At 38.5% G+C, this 22,193-nt stretch overlaps 1 pseudogene; it reads left to right on the top strand.

Moving 5' to 3' along the window:
• The first annotated feature begins 16,227 nt into the window (after positions 1–16,227).
• Positions 16,228–19,840, top strand: LOC128060420 (ribonuclease P protein subunit p38-like; annotated as a pseudogene).
• The last annotated feature ends 2,353 nt before the right edge of the window (positions 19,841–22,193 follow it).

The following is a 22,193-nucleotide window of genomic DNA, read 5'->3' as shown; positions in this document are numbered from 1 at the left end:
CCAGCTGTCACACACAAAATCAAATCTATGTCTTCATGTGTACTCATTTGCTTCTAATACGCATTATATAGGGTATGCATGCCCTCACACTTTTAATAATGTTAAGACTTAATTATAAAACCAAAACAAAATGTAAGAAATAAATAGTCTAACTTCAAATTAAAGTAAAACTAAACCTGCGCTGGTATTTATCACAAGCACCATAAGGATCTATTCTAAAGATTAAGGAATAAATCTGAAAGAGGGAGAGATTGTGATTTTGTCCAGAATATTTAATTATCCACCACTGCAGTTTTACTTTTTCACTCTTCGTTGATTTTCCATCCCTTCGAGAGTAACGTGTGTATCACAAAAATGAGATATTTTACTAAGATTAGTCAAAAGGCTCCCTCACCTCTGTTTATTTGCTAGAGAGTATACAAAATTAAAAACTAGAACATTAGGATGAGAAATAGAGGCCAAAAGAAACTAAGAAGAATCTAGGATGAGATTCAAAAGAACTGTTTTCAGAGTGTGAGAGGCTCATTTAAATTACTGATTTAAATTGTCATGTGCATTTAGACATCAATGTGATAGAAGTAATCTCCTTATTCTATAAGTTGCTCAAAATCACATATATTAAAAATTTGATCTATGACTTCCTAGTGAGCATTGTATATTTCTCAGTTTCTAAACTGCCTTCATATTTTTGACATAATAATAATAATAATAATAATGTGCCCTTTCAATTGGTTAATTTTTCAGCAAAATTGTCATGTTTTCAAGAAAACATATCTCCTGGAGGCCCCTAAGTTGTTTTGCATACAGACACACATACACACACACACACACACACACACACACACACACAAATCTCAACTATTCTGCATAATAGCCCCACAAATCACTCTGCTCTTTGTATCTTCAGACACTAAGTCTCCTTATGGCCTTTCTTGGACAGTTATGTTCTCACCTCTACCAGTACCCTCAATTCTGTTACAGCCCTAAGCATGAGACTTCCCTGGTAGCTCAGACAGTAAAGCATCTGCATACAATGAGGAGACCCGGATTCAATCCCTGGGTTGGGAAGATCTCCTGGAAAAGGAAATGGCAACCCGGTCCAATATTTTTGCCTGGAAAATCCCATAAACAGAGGATCCTGGTAGGCTGCAGTCCATGGGGTCGCAAAGAGTCGGACACCACTGAGTGATTTCACTAAGCATGAGAATGGGGCTTCCCCAGTGGCTCAATGGTAAAGAAACAACCTGCCAATTCAGGAGATGCAAGAGACACAGATTTTATCCCTGGGTTGGAAAGATCCTCTGGAAAAGGAAATGGCAACTCACTCCAGTATTCTTGCCTGAGAAATACCAGAGGGCTACAGTCCATGGGGTCATAAAGAATCAGACCCAGCTGAGCATGCATGCACAATGATTTGTATATTCAGTTCAGTCGCTCAGTCACGTCCAGCTCTTTGTGATTCCAGGGACTGCTGCATGCCAGGCTTCCCTGTCCATCACCAACTTCCGGAGCTTACTCAAACTCATGTCCATCAAGTCGGTGATGCCATTCAACCATCTCATCCTCTGTCATCCCGTTCTCCTCCTGCCTTCAATGTTTCCCAGCATCAAGGTCTTTTCCATTGAGTCAGTTCTTCTCATCAGGTGGCCAAAGTATTGGAATTTCAGCTTCAGCATCAGTCCTTCCAATGAACACCCAGGACTGATCTCCTTTAGGATGGACTGGTTGGATCTCCTTGCAGTCCAAGGGACTCTCAAGAGTCTTCTCCAACACCCCAGTTCAAAAGCATCAATTCTTCAGTGCTCAGCTTTCTTTTTTTCTTTATTTTTATATTACTTTATTTGTATATTATATTGCTTTATTTGTATATTACTGAAAGTCAAAATAATATCAAAGATGACTGGAATCGATGATTACTCTGCATGTAGGCATTCTGTTGATGACCTGAAATTTTTGGAGAAAAATAAATAAAAATACAATAAATTTCATACATTTAGTCCAGAGCATTTGCTTTTATTTATTTTCATTTTAGCATAATGTTATTATAGAGTAATCTTAAAAAAATACATAAATGAAACTATTAAAAAAGCAAATAGAAAACATCAAAATGACTAAATTATACTTACATATTTTCCAAAAAGTTATTTTTCTAAATTATTTTAAATTATCTATTAGAAACTAGAGGCAAATACACTTATAGTCAGGAAATATAAAAAATGTGAATCAAAATTGTTTACATCAAGCTAAATTTGTCATAAAACTTTGTAAATTAAATACTATTATACTACTTAATGTCCATCTAGTTGCCAATTCAAAGAACTAATACATTTCTATTATGGTTTGGCTAGGTCCTAGAAATGGGCTTCTCAGGTGGCTCTAGTGGTAAAGAACCTGCTAGTTGACACAGGAGACATTGGGATGCCAGTTTGATCCCTGGATAGGAAAGATTCCCTGGAGAAAGCAAAGGCATCCCACTCCAGTATTCTTGCCTTGAAAATCCCATGGACAGAGGAGCCTGGAGGGCTGCAGTCCATAGGGTGGCAAGAGTTGGACACAACTGAAGTGATGATTTAGCATGTAAAATGATATGTTTTAAAAGTAAAAATGATATGTTTAATATTGCAAAAAAGTGATATGTTAGTTGTTTAAAATTGCACAGTATCCTTCATTGTCATGAGCAATACCCATGGATATCATGCTAATTTGCAAGTGTCTCCAAAACCACAGAATGGAGCAAAAAGAAAAGCAAAATAAAATAGATATTAGCAGTACTGGGAAAGTAAACCTCATTAGGCAAGAATCTATGGTAATGATCCTCTTTTAATGGAAGCATGCGATGTATTAATTTGTCTTTTCTCTTGTGTAAGCATTTCTATCACTCAAATCCTCTGGGCCCTTGTAAGCATTGTCAGTTCCCAACTTTAGCCTCACACAAACTAAAAGTTTCACAGGATTAGGATTGGATTGACTTTAGTTTCTGAACATTGCGCAAGGGAAGCAGAAGAGTTTCCTAGGGGTCAGAATGGCTTTAGTTCACAGACTGTGGGTGCTCAGAGTAAGTATTGTTAGGGTTGCTCTGCCATGGTGCCATGTGCTGAATCCTGAGTGACAGAAGACCATGCATTCTTTACTGTAGTGAAGAATTAACTTTATCCAAAAAGAGGTCTGGTCTTCATCCTTAGCTACTGGGAAATGATTCCAAGCTACAAGAATGTGTTGCTGATAAGCACATCTTTGTTATCAGAGGCTTTGGTCACCAGACAGCCCAACAATGTAATTCACGAAGGGGGCTTTAGACCACGCCATATTAGTTTGGACTTTGAAAAGAAAACTGGACATTAAAATATTGGCTAAACCTCTGGAATGAAGGGTACACTGGAGTTTAAAGGATCACCCATATGGGTAGTATGTGAGCTTCATTAAAATTCTGTATACCAAAGACTAGAGTGAACTTTTCTGATTAAAACACTCTGAGCAGCATCACACTGCAACACCATCATGCCATCACACTGTCCATGAGGACACCAGGAATTTCTTGTTCAACACCCTCTCAGATTTGACCTGTGTGTCTCTTTTTCAGTTAGTTCTAATTTATACACTTTCACGTAAAAAAATAGTATGATTATAAGTATAGTGCTTGCTCACATTCTGTGAGCTATCTAGCAAATTCTCAAACCTCAGTGGGGTTCTGGGAATACCTCAACTTGTAGTCAAGTTGGTCCAAAGTGAAGGTGGCCCTGGGGTCTCCAGACTTGTGGCTGGTGCCTAAAGTGAGGACGGTGCTTGGGGTATTATTCCTGGAGACTGTGCAGGTTGCCTAAACTCCATTAAAGTCTTGTTTTTAAAGTCATTAAGTTATTATATTAATTAGAATTTTAAGATGAATTCTTTCAATAAAAACTATTAGGGAAGGATCTAACTTCTTCTTAGGCTTTCATATTACAAACATATACATTTGTTTTTTGTGTGTTTGCTTATGTGAGCCCTCCAAAGCAGAGTGCCCATGGGAGGGGTCTCTCTCCCTAGTCAATGCATGATCGTGTTCCCAGGGCACCTGTGTACTTAACTTTGTTCATTGTGTGAATAACTGTATGCAGGTTAGGAGGCAACAGTTAGGAGGCAACAGTTCCATGGACATGGAACAACAGACTGGTTCCAAATAGGAAAACGAGTATGTCAAGACTGTATATTGTCACCTTGCTTATTTAACTTATATGCAGAGTACATCATGATAAACGCGGGGCTGGAAGAAGCACAAGATGGAATCAAGATTGCCGGGAGAAATATCAATAACCTCAGATATGCAGATGACACCATCATTATGGAAAAAAGTGAAGAAGGACTAATGAGCCTCTTAATGAAAGTGAAAGAGGAGAGTGAAAAAGTTGGTTTAAAGCTCAACATTCAGAAAACTAAGATCATGGCATCCAGTCCCATCACTTCATGGCAAATAGATGGGGAAACGGTGGAAACCAAGGTTGACGTTATCTTGCTGCTACTGCTGCTAAGTCGCTTCAGTCGTGTCCGACCCTGTGCGACCCCATAGACGGCAGCCCACCAGGCTCCCCCGTCCCTGGGATTCTCCAGGCAAGAACACTGGAGTGGGTTGCCATTTCCTTCTCCAGTGCATGAAAGTCAAAAGTGAAAGTGAAGTCTCTCAGTTGCATCCGATTCTGTGCGACCCCATGGACTGCAGCCTACCAGGCTCCTCCGCCCATGGGATTTTCCAGGCAAGAGTACTTTATTTTTGGGGGCTCCAAAATCACTGCAGATGGTGATTGCAGCCATGAAATTAAAAGATGCTTACTCCTTGGAAGGAAGTTATGACCAACCTAGACAATATATTAAAAAGCAGAGGCATTACTTTGCCAACAAAGGCCCATCTAGTTGAGGCTATTGTTTTTCCAGTAGTCATGTATGGATGTGAGAGTTGGACTATAAAGAAAGCTGAGCACTGAAGAATTGATGCTTTTGAACTGTGGTGTTGGAGAAGACTCTTGAGAGTCCCTTGGACTGCAAGGAGATCCAACCAGTCCATTCTGAAGGAGATCAACCCTGGGTGTTCATTGGAAGGACTGATGCTGATGATGAAACTCCAATACTTTGGCCACCTGATGAGAAAAGCTGACTCATTGGAAAAGACCCTGATGCTGGGAGGGATTGGGGGCAGGAGGAGAAGGGGACGACAGAGGATGAGATGGCTTGATGGCATCACCAACTCGATGGACATGAGTTTGGGTACACTCCGGGAGTTGGTGATGGACAGGGAGGCCTGGCGTGCTGCGATTCATGGGGTCACAAAGAGTTGGACATGACTGAGCAACTGAGCTGAACTGAACGTTATCCACATTCTCTCTTGTAAGAAATCCATTGTCTGTTGATCACTCCCACTAGCCCCTGCCATTTTCTGCACCTGTGTGTAGTTATCTTCTCTTTTTCTTTTTTAACAGCTTTAAATAGGAATAATAGACATACAATAAAATGCTTATGATTAAAGTTTAAAACTGAGAAGAATTGATATATGTATATATTTATGAAACTATTATCAAAATCAAGATAATAAGCAATCACCCCCAAAATTTCCTTTAGGTCTCCTTATAACCCCTCTCTCTGCTCTTCCCCACCCCCTCCATCCTAGAAAATCATTTATTTACTCTATGTCACTGTAGATGAATTTGCTTTCTACAGAATTTAATACAAGTGAAATTATGTATTACATAATTTTTTAATCTGGCTTCTTTTACCCAGTATGATTATTTTGATATACATCAAGACTGCTAAGTGGCTCAATAATTCACTGCTTTTTATTACTGAGTAGTATTCCATTGTATGCCAAATTCTATAATTTGTTATCCATTGATCTGTTGTTGGAAATATGGATTGTTTCTAGTTTGCGGTTATTAAAAATAACATTCATGAACAAGTATAAACATATTCTTTTATTTACAGTGAGTAAATACCTAAGAATGAAGTAACTATCATATTTTTAATTTAAAAACCTGAAATATTTTTTCTCAGAGCAGTTGTATTATTTTACATGTGTGCCAACCATGTATGAGAGTTTTAATTGTTATACATTATCAACACTTTAACATCTCATCTACACTTTAATTTTTGATTTTCTGATACATGTGCAGACTTATCTCATTGCTCTAATTTCTGATTCCCCAGTGATAAATGATGTTGAGCCTCTTTTCATGTGTTTGTTGCAATCCATAGATATCCTTTGATAAAGTGTTCAAATCTTTTGCCTTTTTAACTTGGTTGTTGTTTATCTTATTATTGACCTTTGAGAGTTCTATATATGTTATAGATACAAGATTCTTACTAGATGCATGGTTTACAAATATTTTCTCTCTATGTGTGATTTTTCAACTTCTCATCAGTGTTGTTCAAAAACCCAAAGTTCTTAATTCTAATGATATTCCATTTATCAGTTATTACTTTGATACCAAAGAAACCTGTACCAACACAGGTCCAAAAAATTTTATCTCATTTTCTTTGAGTGAATTTATGATCTTTGATGATACATTTAGCTCTATGCACCACTTGAGTTTTTTTCTGTATATAAAGAACACTATATATTTTATATAGTGAGAAAGAGAAAGAAATTGGTGAAGGAGATTAAGAGGTACAAACCTCCAATTGCAAAATAAATGAGTTACAGCTGTGAAATGCATAGTGTGGGGAATACAGCCAACAATTATATCTTTGTATGGTGATGGATGGCAAATAGACTAATGTGACCATTTTGAAATGTATAACAATATCGAATCTCTATGTTTTATAACAAGAACTAACATAGTGTAGGTCAATTATACTTCAAAAGCAAACAAACTTAGAAAAGAATGGGATCAGATTTGTAGTTAGCACAGATGGCTTGTGGTGGAGCACAACAGGAGGAAGGCAGTCAAAGTGTACAAGCTTCCAGTTATAAGATAAATAAGTACAAGAATGTACCGTACAAGATGATAAATATAATCAACACTGTTATAAGTTATATATGAAAGTCAGCAAGAGTAAATCCTAAATGTTCTTATAAGAAAATAAATAAATGTTCTATTTCTTTACTTTTGTATCTCTATGAGATGATAGATGTAACTGAACCTATTTTGATAATCATTTTGTGATGTATGTAGTCAAATCTATATGTTGTATGCATTAAATACATATAGTCCTGTGGATCACTTTTATCTCAATAAACCTTGAAGGAAGGAACAAGAAAAGATTCTGAGTCTACTGAAGGACCTTACAGATAGTTCAGTTCAGTTCAGTCACTCAGTCGTGTCTGACTCTTTGTGACCCCATGAATCGCAGCACTCCAGGCCTCCCTGTCCATCACCATCTCCCGGAGTTCACTCAGACTCACGTCCATTGACTCCGTGATGCCATCCAGCCATCTCATCCTTTGTCGTCCCCTTCTCCTCCTGCCCCCAATCCCTCCCAGCATCAGAGTCTTTTCCAATGGGTCAACTCTTCTCATGAGGTGGCCAAAGTACTGGACTTTCAGCTTTAGCATCATTCCCTCCAAAGAAATCCCAGGTCTGATCTTCAGAATGGACTGGTTGGATCTCCTTGCAGTCCAAGGGACTCTCAAGAGTCTTCTCCAACACCACAGTTCAAAAGCATCAATTCTTCGGCGCTCAGCCTTCTTCACAGTCCAACTCTCACATCCATACATGACCACTGGAAAAACCATAGCCTTGACTAGATGGACCTTAGTCGGCAAAGTAATGTCTCTGCTTTTGAATATGCTATCTAGGTTGGTCATAACTTTTCTTCCAAGGAGTAAGCGTCTTTTAATTTCATGGCTGCAGTCACCATCTGCAGTGATTCCGGAGCCCCAAAAAATAAAGTCTGACACTGTTTCCACTGTTTCCCCATCTATTTGCCATGAAGTGATGGGACCGGATGCCATGATCTTCGTTTTTGATGTTGAGCGTTAAGCCAACTTTTTCACTCTCCTCTTTCCCTTTCATCAAGAGGCTTTTTAGCTCCTCTTCACTTTCTGCTGTAAGGATGGTGTCATCTGCATATCTAAGGTTACTGATATTTCTCCCAGCAATCTTGATTCCAGCTTGTGCTTCTTCCAGTCCAGCATTTCCCATGATGTACTCTGCATATAAGTTAAATAAGCAGGGTGACAATATACAGCCTTGACGGACTCCTTTTCCTATTTGGAACCAGTCTGTTGTTCCATGTTCAGTTCTACCTGTTGCTTCCTGACCTGCATACAGATTTCTCAAGAGGCAGATTAGGTGGTCTGGTATTCCCATCTCAGAATTTTCCACAGTTTATTGTGATCCACACAGTCAAAGGCTTTGGCATAGTCAATAAAGCAGAAATAGATGTTTTTCTGGAACTCTCTTGCTTTTTCCATGATCCAGCGGATGTTGGCAATTTGATCTCTGGTTCCTCGGCCTTTTCTACAACCAGCTTGAACTTCAGGGAGTTCATGGTTCACGTATTGCTGAAGCCTGGCTTGGAGAATTTTGAGCATTACTTGACTAGTGTGTGAGATGAGTGCAATTGTGTGGTAGTTTGAACATTCTTTGGCATTGTCTTTCTTTGGGATTGGAATGAAAACTGACCTTTTCCAGTCCTGTGGCCACTGCTGAGTTTTCCAAATTTGCTGGCATATTGAGTGCAGCACTTTCACAGCATCATCTTTCAGGATTTGAAACAGCTCCATTGCAATTCCATCACCTCCACTAGCTTTGTTCGCAGTGATGCTTTCTAAGGCCCACTTGACTTCACTTTCCAAGATGTCTGGTTCTAGATTAGTGATTACATCATCATGATTATCTGGGTTGTGAAGATCTTTTTTGTATAGTTCTTCCGTATATTCTTGCCACCTCTTCTTAATATCTTCTGCTTCTGTTTAGGTCCATAACATTTCTGTCTTTTATCGAGCCCTTCTTTGCATGAAATGTTCCCTTGGTATCTCTAATTTTCTTGAAGAGATCTCTAGTCTTTCCCATTCTGTTCTTTTCCTCTATTTCTTTGCATTGATCACTGAAGAAGGCTTTCTTATCTCTTGTTGCTATTCTTTGGAACTCTGCATTCAGATGGGTATATCTTTCCTTTTCTCCTTTTCTTTTCACCTCTCTTCTTTTTACAGCTATTTGTAAGGCCTCCCCAGACAGCCATTTTGCTTTTTTGCATTTCTTTTCCATGGGGATGGTCTTGATCCCTGTCTGCTATACAATGTCATGAACCTCATTCCATAGTTCATCAGGCACTCTATCTATCAGATCTAGGCCCTTAAATCTATTTCTCACTTCCACTGTATAATCATAAGGGATTTGATTTAGGTCATGCCTGAATGGTCTAGCGGCTTTCCCTATTTTCTTCAATTTGAGTCTGAATCTGGTAATAAGTTCATGATCTGAGCCACAGTCAGCTCCTGGTCTCATTTTTATTGACTGTATAGAGCTTCTCCATCTTTGGCTGCAAAGTAATATAATCAATTTGATTTCGGTGTTGACCATCTGGTGATGTCCATGTGTAGAGTCTTCTCTTGTGTTGTTGGAAGAGGGTGTTTGCTATGACCAGTGCGTTTTTCTGGTAAAACTCTATTAGTCTTTGCCCTGCTTCATTCCGCATTCCAAGACCAAATTTGCCTGTTACTCCAGGTGTTTCTTAACTTCCTACTTTTGCATTCCAGTCCTCTATAATGAAAAGGACATTTTTTGGGGTGTTAGTTCTAAAAGGTCTTGTAGGTCTTCATAGAACCGTTCAACTTCAGCTTCTTCAGCGTTACTGGTTGGGGCATAGACTTGGATGACTGTGATATTGAATGGTTTGCCTTGGAGATGAACAGAGATCATTCTGTTGTTTTTGAGATTGCATCCAAGTACTGCATTTCAGACTCTTTTGTTGACCATGATGGCTACTCCATTTCTTCTGAGGGATTCCTGCCCGCAGTAGTAGATATAATGGTCATCTGAGTTAAATTCACACATTCCAGTCCATTTTAGTTCGCTGATTCCTAGAATGTCCATGTTCACCCTTGCCATCTCTTGTTTGAACACTTCCAATTTGCCTTGATTCATGGACCTGACATTCCAGGTTCCTATGCAATATTGCTCTTTACAGCATCGGATCTTGCTTCTATCACCAGTCACATCCACAACTGTGTATTGTTTTTGCTTTGGCTCCATCCCTTCATACTTTCTGGAGTTATTTCTCCACTGATCTCCAGTAGCATATTGGGCACCTAATGACCTGGGAGTTCCTCTTTCGGTATCCTATCATTTTGCCTTTTCATACTGTTCATGGGGTTCTCAAGGCAAGAATACTGAAGTGGCTTGCCATTCCCTTCTCCAGTGGACCACATTCTGTCAGACCTCTCCAACATGACCCACCCGTCTTGGATTGCCCCGCAGGCATGGCTTGGTTTCATTGAGTTAGACAAGGCTGTGGTCCTAGTGTGATTAGACTGACTAGTTTTCTGTGAGTATGGTTTCAGTGTGTCTGCCCTCTGATGCCCTCTTGCAGCACCTACCATCTTACTTGGCTTTCTCTTACCTTGGGCGTGGGGTATCTCTTCACAGCTGCTCCAGCAAAGCACAGTCGCTGCTCCTTATCTTGGACAAGGGGTATCTCCTTACTGCCGCCATTCATTCTTACTTAATCCCAGTACTTGAATAATATGGATCAAAGTTTGTTTTCTTTATAAATGGATATTCAATTATTCCTGCACAGTATAAGAACTGTTTTTTTTCTTTGTGAAATTGACTTTATACCTTTGATGAACATCAGTTAACTATTTACATGTATGTCTATTTCTGTAATTGTGATTCTATTTCATCAATCTGCTTATCCTCACACCATCACCATACTATATTGCCTTCTATAACTTATAAGTTCTAAAGTCATATCCCTGGTCATTTAAGTTTAATATTTTTTCAAGTTGTTTTGTCTGTTCTAGATCATTTGTACTTATGTACAAAACTTCAAATGACATTGCCAGTTTCCATGACAGAAAATCTGCTATAATTTGACTGAAATTACATTAAATCTATAGCTCAGTTTTGGGAGAACTGGCATCTTAACATTATTGTGTGATCCAATTTGTAAACAAGTCATATATCTTCATTTATTTAGATTTTCTTAGAAATCTTTTATTAGTTTTGTTATGTTGAGTGTACATAGGCCTTATACATGTTTTTAGATTTGCTCTTACATATTTTATATTTTCCTGGAGAAGGAAATGGCAATCCACTCCAGTATTCTTACCTGGAGAATGCCATGGACAGAGAAGGCTGGCAAGTTATAGTCCATGGGCTTACAAAGAGTTGGACATGAGTTAGCAACTAAATCACCACCACCAGTTTATAATTTATTGCCATTATATATTGTATTTGTTTACATTGCAATTTTCAATTAATCTTGCTAGCATACAGGATAAAATTAATTTTAGTATACTTATCTGATATTCTGCACTGTGCTAAACTCAGTAGTTCCAGTTTTTATTTTCCAAACTATATGCTTTTTATTTAGTTTTCTTACCTTACTGCACTATCTAGAACCTTCCACACAATGCTGAATAGAAGTGATGAGATGGAACTGTGTTTCTCTCTTGCTTATCTTAGGGGCAATGTAATCAGTCTTTCTTCACTAAGTGTAAGTTTAGCTGTAGATTTACCATAGAAGCTGTTCATCAGGTTGAGAAAATTCTCTTCTATTTCAACCAAACTGAAAGTTTTTAGTCAAGACTAGATTTGGATATTGCCATATGCTTTTTCTACATCTGTTGTAATGCTTATGTGTTTTTTCTTTTTTCTACTGTGTTAATATTGTTAGCTCTACTGATCGATTTTCAAACTAAAATTTTTCACTCCTTGGTTAAAACCCAGGTGGTCAGTATATTATACAGTTAAAAGCATTGTCAGATTCAATTTGCTATCATTTTGTTAAAATTTTTTGCACCTATTCACAAGGTATATGTTTGCTATTTTTTATTTGTGTATTATCTTGATCTGGTTTTAGGATCATAGTAACACTAGCTTCATAGAATGAGTTGGGAAATATTTCATCCTGTGTATTTTTCTCAGTGAAATAGAGTAGCATAATTATTATTTCCTCTTTACTGTTAGAATTCACCTCTTTTCTAGAAAAAAACTTTAACTGCAAAAATTTATGTAATGATTTTAACTGCAACTTAATATTTTTAAGTAAACCTATGACATTTGAGTTATCTGTTTTTATCTTGAATAAACATTGCAATTTGTGCTTTTCATGTTATTTGCTTAATATAAATTTTCAAATTTGCTGACATAAATTTTTCATAATATCACCTTCTTATCTTTTTAATAATTGTAACACCTGTAGTACTATCACCTTTATCATTCTTAATATGAGCAGTTGGGTTTTTTTCAGTATCTTTTTTTTTCTTTTCTTAATTATCCTGACTAGAGTTTATTATTAATTTTATTGATCACATCACAAGCAACATTTTGTTTCATATTTTTAAAAATTTTGTATGGTATGCTTATTTCCTAATACACTTATTAGGAAAGCTTATTTATTATCTCCTATATTTTGAGTTTCAAATAGGCAACTAGTTGAGTTTGTTTATTTGTCCCTATAGTGTGGTTATGATATTCAATTGAAATACGATTAGGTCCTTTTGATTCAGTGCTCTTTCACTTTTTGAGTTACTTATTTCCTTTCCCACTTATATTAATTTATATTTTAATAGCTATACAAATGGCCTATATATCAAACTAAAATTAGAGCTTTCAAATGTCAAAATTATATAAAAGCATACACTCAAGAAAGTGTTATTCTCTCTCCGTTATAACTTCTACTTCATTCTTCACTCAAGTTTTCCCATCACCTTGTCTTTTCACACTACTGTGAAAGTTCGATTCATAAATCAGAATATGATGGTTTTGACTCAAATGAACTTGAGGAAAATACAACAGTTGTTGTAATTATTAATTACAGTTGCTAATTATGAATTTGACTCCTGCTCTTTTCACTGTTCTCTTAGCTTAACTCAGTTAGAATACTTTCATTTGTTATCTAAAAGCTGTGAACATAAAGACAAGGACTATTGTTTGGCACCACTTGAAACACACTCATTATAAAGGATTACTTATGAACTGAAGAATGAGAAGAGATTCAATAATAATAATCAAATTATGGATATAAAATCGGGTTTGCCTTTTTTTTATTTTGTGTGCATGCTCACTCACTCAGTCATGTCTGACTCTTTTGTGACCCCATGGGTTGTAGCGGACCAGGCTCTTCTGTCTGTGGAATTCCCCAGGCAATAATACTGGAGTGGATTGCCGTTTCCTCCTCAGGAAATCTTCCCAACACAGGGACAGAACCCGTGTCTTCTGCGTCTCTTGCATTGGCAGGTGAATTCTTTACCCCTGAGCCACCTGGGAAGTCCATTTATTATTTCAACTACCCATTTTCTTAACAACTCTTTCTCCTTTCTTCTATTTCACTCCTAAGTGAACCAGGACTCTGATGCATACATAACAAACTTGCTCAATACTTTTTCCATCTCAAAATCTTACTTCAATCAATTCCTTTTCCAAGTTAGGCCATATTTTAATTTCAAATTCATTTGTCTCACTTCTCAGATCTCACTTTAACATACCAAGACTTGTTCATTTCATATTTCTAAGAATCACCATTCCAGTAAATTGACAGTTCTGTGGTGAATTAACATCTAACCTATTATTGAGTCATTTTAATTGTTGCAGTTAAAGCAGAAAATTGGGATGATCCCCTGGGGGTTTGGCAACTCACTAGAGTATTCTTGTCTGTAGAATCCCATGGACAGAGGAACCTGATGAGATATAGCCCATGGGGTCCTAAAGAGTCAGACATGCCTGAAGTGACTTACCACACAAACAGAATTAATAACCAATATCTGGCTTTAAATCATATTCGACAAGCTCTCATTTTCTTAGGTTAATACTTATCAAGTCCTCTCTCCCACATTTTACTCCTTTATTCAGTTAGGGAATGGTTATTATAGATATCTTATGTAAGCAGAACAAGCAAAGCATTACACTAAAATGTGGTAAACTCAGCAAAGAGATGGATTCCAAATCCTTGGCAGAGCTCTGAAAGATGGTAATAATACCTCGGCAAGGAAAAATCAGTACTCATGATGTTTACAGCAGTTTCAAGCTCAGATTGATTCCACCCTTTTTCTTCACCTACATTTCCAGTTTTGTTTCAGAGTGGTTATTATTGCAGATTTGAGATGAGTGGGCAGAGAATCCTTTTACTGGGCTATGAATGTGTGAGGGTCCACCTGGCCCTCTCTATAGCACAACTTCTAGGTCCAAGCAGATTGAATTTGATAATTATCTCAGTATGCTTGAAAGGCAAGAGCAGAAATACTTGATCAAAGTTAGGAGAAATGACAGGGAAGTTAATCATTTGGTGGTTTGGGTGGTTAAAGAAGTCTGGAAAGATTAGAAGTATTAGGCAACTTGGAAATTTTTGAATAGGTAGTGTTACAACAACTGAAAATATTTAATACTTCTCTGATAATTTGTGGAACTTGATTGCCTCAGGGTTGATGTTGTTTGAAGATGGAACAATTTAATAGCTATTTTGAGGAATATGTCCATAATAAATTATGGTTAGTTTAGAAGTACTTGATTAAAAATCCATCACATAGAGATGACTACTGAGAGGTCTCCCATTCCATTCGTTCCATGGAGTCACTATCATTTTCATGGTGAACTGGGCTGGGTAAACCAGGTCCTGGCCTGGAGAGCATTTTAAATGCTCTCACTAAAATAGAGTAAAAATTTACTAAACAAACATTCTGTGCACATTCACACAGATTACATCTTATCTGTGAAAAAACAATAGTCTTGTGTGTTATTTGTTGTTGTTGTTGTTCAGTTCCTAAGTTGGGTCCAACTATATGCGACCCAAAGGACTACAGCACGCCAGGCTTCCCTGTCCTTCAGTATCTCCCTGAGTTTGCTCAAACCCATATCCATTGAGTCGGTGAGATTATCCAATTATCTCATCCCTTGTCATCTCCTTCTTCTGCATCAATCTTTTCCAGTATCAGAGTCTTTTCCAATGAGTTGGCTCTTCACATAAGGTGGCCAAAGCATTGGAGCTTTAGCATCAGTTCTTCCAATGAATATTCAGGACTGATTTCCTTTAGGAGTGACTGGTTGGATCTCCTTGCTGTCCAAGGAACTCTCAAGAGTCTTCTCCAAAATCACAGTACAATAGCATCAATTCTGCAGCACTCAGCCTTCTTTATGGTGCAACTCTCACATCCATACATGATTACTGGAAAAACCGTAGCTTTGACTAGACAGATGTTTGTCAGCAAAGTGATGTCTCTGCTTTTTAATATGCTGTCTAGGTTTGTCATAGCTTTTCTTCCAAGGAGCAAGCATCTTTTAATTTCATGGCTGCAGTCACTGTCCAGTGATTTTGGAGCCCAAGAAAATAAAATCTGTCACTGATTCCATTTTTTCCCCATCTATTCACCGTGAAGTGATAGGACTGGATGCCATGCGTTTTGAATATTGAGCTTTAAGCCAGCTTTTTCACTCTCCTCTTTCACTTTCATCAAGAGGATCTTTAGTTCCTCTTCACTTTCTGCCATTAGGATGGTGTCATCTGCATATCTGAGGTTGTTGATATTTCTCCCGGCAATCTTGATTCCAGTGTGGGCTTCATCCAGCCGGGCATTTTGCTGCATATATGTACTCTACATATAAATTAAATAAGCAGGGTGACAATATACAGCCTCGATGTACTCTTTTCCCAATTTTGAACCATACTTGGGAAGTGTGTCCTTTACTAGATATTTATTTAGAAAATTTTATGGCCTGGGGAGCATATTGGGTTAAATAAAATAAGAGAGTGATTTAAAGGTAACACTTGTATGGCAAAACCAATACAGTATTGTAAAGTAAAATAAAGTAAAAATAAAATTTTTTAAAAAAAGAAAAAAGAAAAATCATGAATTAAAATTCCATCAGGAAAAAAAAAAGGTAACACTGAAACATTTTCTGCTGGATCCTAAATGTGTTTTTATTATCCAATTAAAATTTTTAAGAACATTTATCTCCATGGGCTATCTAAGCTAGTTTCCTTTTAAATACAGAATAAAGTCTAATTTCCCCCACCTCCTTCCTTTCCACACTTTTTTTATTCATTCTTTCTCTCTTTTACTTGCAACAAATAACAAATGCACACCATAAGCTAAGCACCATGCTAAGCTCTAAGGATCTGGATGTGAAAGAAACCAATGAGATGACCGTCTGCACGGCACTGAGACCCCAACAAAGGGTACAGAGGAATAAGCAATTTAAGCAACATGTGACAACTGCCTTGAGAAAATGCCAGTACTAAGGAAGTACTTGTTAGGAACAACTGGCTTTTTTTGTCCTTCACAGAAAATTTCCCAGGGCAAGAGTAACTGACCCTGAAGACTACATGAGAGTTAGGCTAATAGTGTGGATTGTGAGAAGAATGTGTCAAGCAGAATATACGTGAAGATCTGGAGGTACAAAAGAAAGTGATGAGTTGGAGGAAGTCAAAGTAGTTTAGGATGGTCAGAGTGAAGATTTGGAGTGTTAGACCTGAGAGAGCAGAGTGAGATGAGGAAAGCTAATCTGATTCTTCTTAAAATGTTGGCTTTTCTTCTAAAGGGTGGTGAAGTCCATTGGAAAACCATAAATTGGTGAGTGACAGGATAACATTTGGACTTTAAAATAATTTCTCAAGAGATAATATACAGAATAAATGTAAAAAGAAGAAAGCCTAGAATGCAAGAAATTAGAAGGGTGTTACCTGATCCAGGCAAGAGGTGGGCTATAGTGCTGATTTCCAGAGTAAAAAGGTGCGGCACTCAAGAAAGAGGTCAGAGTGAAGTAAATGTTTATGGTTTATTTAGTCATTCATTTATTTTTACAAATATTCATTGCATATCTACCTACTTTGTCTAATGCTTGGTACTTGAGTATTAGGTGCTGGAGTTATAGGAAAGAACAAAAGAAACAAAAGTCTTGTCTTCATGGGATTTATAATTCAGTTGAAAAGACAGCAGCCGAAAAGTAAGTGAAATATTTAGTCTACCAGAGGATCATAAGTGGTTAGAAGAAAAATAAAGCAGGAAAGAGATAGCAGGGGGCTGGTAAGGATATGAGATTTTAAATGAGATAGTCAAAGAAGTACTCATTGCTATTTGAGCAAAGATCTGCAGAAATCAAGGAAGCAAACCATGTACATGTTGGGAAGGAGTGATCCAGAATGAGGAGGAGAAGAAAAGGAAGAAAAACAAAAGATATAAATAAAATAAAATGAATATTTTTTTCAGTTTTATTTATTTTTACTTTACAGTATTGTAGTGGTTTTGCCATACATTGACATGAATCCGCCATGGGTATACATGTGTTCCCCATCCTGAACCTCTCTCCCCATCCCATTCCTCTGGGTCATCCCAGTGCACCAGTCCCAAGCATCCTGTATCCTACATCAAACCTGGACTGGCGATTCATTTCATATATGATAATATACATGTTTCAATGCCATTCTCCCAAATCATCCCACCCTCACACTTTCCCACAGAGTCCAAAAGACTGTTCTATACATCTGTGTCTCTTTTACTGTCTCGCATACAGGGTTATTGTTATCATCTTTCTAAATTCCATATATATGCATTAGTATACTGTATTGGTGTTTTTCTTTCTGGTTTACTTCACTCTGTATAATAGGCTCCAGTTTCATCCACCTCATTAGAATTGATTCAAATGTATTCTTTTTAATGGCTGAGTAATATTCCATTGTGTATATGTACCATAGCTTTCTTCATTTCTCCATTCCTCTGCTGATGGACATACAGGTTGCTTCCATGTCCTGGCTATTATAAACAATGCTGTGATGAACATTGGGGTACACATGTCTCTTTCAATTCTGGTTTCCTCTGTGTGTATGCCCAGCAGGGGGATTGCTAGGTCATAAGGCAGTTCTATTTTCAGTGTTTTAAGGAATCTCCACACTGTTCTCCATAGTGCCTGTATTAGTTTGCATTCCCACCAACAGCATAAGAGGGTTCCCTTTTCTCCACATCCTCGCCAGCATTTATTGCTTGTAGATTTTTGGATAGCAGCCATTCTGACTGGCGTGAAATGGTACCTCATTGTGGTTTTGATTTGCATTTCTCTGACAATGTGTACAAAAGATATTTTAAAGTAAATGACCAACTCAATGGACATGAGTTTGAGTAAACTCCGGGAGTTGGTGATAGACAGGGAGGCCTGGTGTCCTGCAGTCCATGGGGTCACAAAGAGTCCAACACAACTGAGCGACTGAACTAATAACTGAACTGAACTGATACAAAGACTATTCTAAAAATAGACGTTTAGCTAGAACTCTTTCTCCACTGTCTGGGGGTGGTCCTTGACCAGAGCCCTCCCCTCTCCCCTGTTAAACTCAGGGTTTTTAAGAGATCAGGCCTTGCTCTTTTGTGACATCCTAGGCCAACTTTCCCATTTGGAAGTGTCCCGATGCAGAAGAACAATAAAGAATCCTCCTGGAATTCAGGAGCCACAAGAGACTCGAGTTCTATCCCAGGGTCAGGAAGATCCCCTGGAGGAGGACATGGTAACCCACTCCAGTATTCTTGCTGGAGAATTCCATGGACAGAGGAGCCTGGCGGGCTACAGTCCAAAGAGTCACAAAGAGTCAGACGCGAATGAAGAGACTTAGCATGCAGGATGCAGAAGGATGAAGTGTTCTCTGAGCGTTTTTGCACCTTGCCTCTTCCCCACCCCAAGGCAAGGTCTCTGTCCTCGCACATTGATAGACTGTTCTGGAGCCTCTTTGATGGTTCCAGTCTTGGCAAAGGACTGCTCCTGGCTGGAGTCCACTAAGATCTTTCTCTGACACCTTTCTAACTGTGCCACTCCTCTGCTTTGAATGTGACAGCTGCTCCTGAAGACGGAGCTAATGCCCAAAGCACAGAACTGATTTTCAGAATGGCTGCAGCCTCCAAGTGCCAGGGAGTGGCTCCAGACTGAAGAAGAGACCTTCACATGTGAAGGCAAGGCTGAATAACCCAGTGCAGCATCGACTGGGGTGCCCTGGCCAGGGAGGATATGAATTTCGTACTGCAGACCCAGGAGGACAGAATTAAATCTCTCCAGCTTCAGAAGATTGTGGACAGGAAGAGAAAGAAAGAGCAGCCATCTTTGGAAAAATAAAGTGGAGATAGGATTCGCATGGATGTGGACCCTGGTGAGGAGCAGAAGGAGGAAAAGACAGGAGGTGACCCTCAGGCGTCAGGAAGCATCAACACCATCGGCATCCGCGAGGTCACCAGAGTGCCGGAGGGGAACAAGCTGTTCTTGGCCTTGGTGTGTCTGTCGGCCAAGCCAGCCATTGTCACTGCACACGTGAGGCAGCTGAGCCATCAGCGGAAGTACCACCATCTGCTGGATGCCTCAGCCCAGCCAGAGGCTCGCACCCCACCCGGGGCTTAAAATACCTCCTGAGCTGAAAATACGTCCTGGCCTTGGGATTCAAAAGAAATACCAATGCCTTTAGGGACCAACTGAGGGCCGTCATGCCCAGAGACCCCCGGTCTAAATATGCTGTGACCCAGAGAGTACCTGGAGACAGAATCTCTGGAAAGCCTAAGACAAAGAGATTTTGGACACTTCCATTAAAGAATTCTCTAAACCACAAAGAAAGCTCACTGAGGGTCAGCAAGCTGTAATGTTACACCCCTGAAAATAAACTGATTCCAAACCCCCAAAAGATAAGGAAACCACTCAAAAGAAAAAAAAAAAAAAAAAACCACCTTCAAAGTAATCTTGGATAAACTTGCCGCTTCATACTGTTGTAAAATGACACTTCATAAAGAAGTCTTGGGGATGCCTGGGTGGCACAGTGGTGAGGAATCTGTCTGCCAATGCAGGAGACATGGGTTTGACCCCTTGGTGGGGAAGATCCCCTGGAGTAGGAAATGGCAACCCATTCCAGTATTCTTCCTGGGAAGTCCCATGGACAGAAGAGCCTAGTAGGCTACAGTCCATGGATTACTAAGAGTTGGACACAACTGAGAGCATGCATGAGCATTTTCTCAAATGTGTTATAAAATTGCCTAATTCTTTTAATAGAATATAGAATGTAAACTCTCTCTTACTGGTAAGAGCTGCTGTAATAGTTCAGATGGTAAAGAATCTGCCTGCAATGCAGGAGACCCAGATTGAATCCCTGGGTTGGGAAGATCCCCTGAAGAAGGGAATGGCAACCCACTCCACTATTCTTGCCTGGAGAATCCCATGGACAGAAGAGTCTGGTGGGTTGCAGTGTTGGACACAATTGAGCAGCTGACACTTACTGGTAAATATGATTGACAATAGGATGGAATAGGGCTTGTTCCGGAGCTAATGGCTTTTATAGATATGTTTGCTCCAATCTGGAAATAAAGGATAACTAATCTGCCTTTTAGATTTATCTATCTTCTTTCCTACTTTCCTTCCTTAAAAAAAAGCTACTGGGATGCACAACCTGAATGCAAGTCCATTTCTTATCAAGGAGAGGGAAGGCATATTACAAAAGCCCTTTGCTTGTCAGAATCTTTCATTGCCCAATTTCACATTTATAAGAATTTTCTGGATGGTTAAGGAAGTTAGGAACAACACCATGTTCAATCTTTCCCTGATAGTGTAGAGGAGGGGAAGGGTAGCCAAACTGTTAAGGACAGGCCAAGGTTAGGATTTGGATATAACTTGGATGAGCCTCTTTGTGTGACGTTGGTGGAAATTAGAAGCAATGTCATTTTGAAAATTATTTGCTCTGGAAAACTCGTGACAGCTATAGATAGAATCATGTGGCCTTCACAAGTTTCTGTACCATCTTTTTCATAGTATTTATCACTCTGAGTTGAAATTGCTTCTTGTCAGCATTTCAGACTAGACTGTAGGTTTATTAAAGATATATATCAGGTCTCTTTCATCACTAAGTAATATGCCAGGCACAACACTTAGCACACAATAGGTATACATTTAATATACATTTAATACACATAAGTATACATAAAAGTATACATTTAATTCATAAATGAGGGCATAGACCAATTTAACGGCCATATTTCCCTGCTAAGATTGACTAAAACCTACCAACTATTTTTTTCACATCAACTACTAATACTCAACTACTCAGCTCTGTATATTCATTGGAAGGACTGATGCTAAAGCTGAAACTCCAGTACTTTGGTCACCTGATGCAAACAACCGACTCATTGGAAAAGACCTTGATGCTGGGCAAGACGGGGGCAAGAGGAGAAGGGGATGACAGAGAATGAGATGGCTGGATGGCATCACCAACTCAATGGAAATGAGTTTGAACAAATTCCGGGATATGGTGAAGGACAGGGAAGCCTGGTGTGTTGCAGTCCATGGGGCTGCAAAGAGTCAGACACAACTGAGAGTGAAATACAATGACAACTACTACTGGTACACAGCCATGTCTCTTCACCATATTCTTGGGCAACTGATTTTTAATAGATACTTTAATTTTTAATAGCATGTAATAAATGTTAATAGCATGTTATAAATACTATTACAATTATCTCTTACATAGCTTTGTTATGTTGATATCAGCCCACTATGTAATTAGCCCCAAATATGTAGACTTGTCCAATGGGAAGGTAGTAACGTTGAGATTTTTGTCCTATCATTTTAAAGCATATTTACTATTCTCTGCACAAACAAAGGTAACATTATTGTCAGTACTTTTCTAAATCAGAGAAGCTTTTGATTAGAATACCAAAAGAATACATGCTTGCAAGACCTTGAACTTTCTATAGGACAGTATGAATCTGACTCAATTGCTAAGACTGACAAAACAATGTGATGGCCAGATGAAGACTATGCTTGTCATAACTCAACAAAGCAGTCACAAAAAGGCTAACCACCCTATCTCTGGATCATGGATATTAACAGTTCCAATATTTCTTATTTTTAAAACTGCTACATATTTTCATGTGAATATCTTTGATATCTTCCTGTAAGAAACACTTCAGTTGGATTGAGAAGGTAAGTTTCTTTTCTCCTTTTTCTAGGTTTATTTCACTAAAATATATACAATAGAAAAAATAGATGCCACCTAGTAGTAGTGAGAGTTTGTAAGCTTATTGCCTCATTCTGAAGCATCTCATTCAAAATTTA

This window comes from Budorcas taxicolor, chromosome 2 (genome assembly GCF_023091745.1).
Source record: "Budorcas taxicolor isolate Tak-1 chromosome 2, Takin1.1, whole genome shotgun sequence".
Classification (NCBI taxonomy): Eukaryota; Metazoa; Chordata; class Mammalia; order Artiodactyla; family Bovidae; genus Budorcas; species Budorcas taxicolor.
This window is presented reverse-complemented; position numbering and strand designations above follow the sequence as displayed.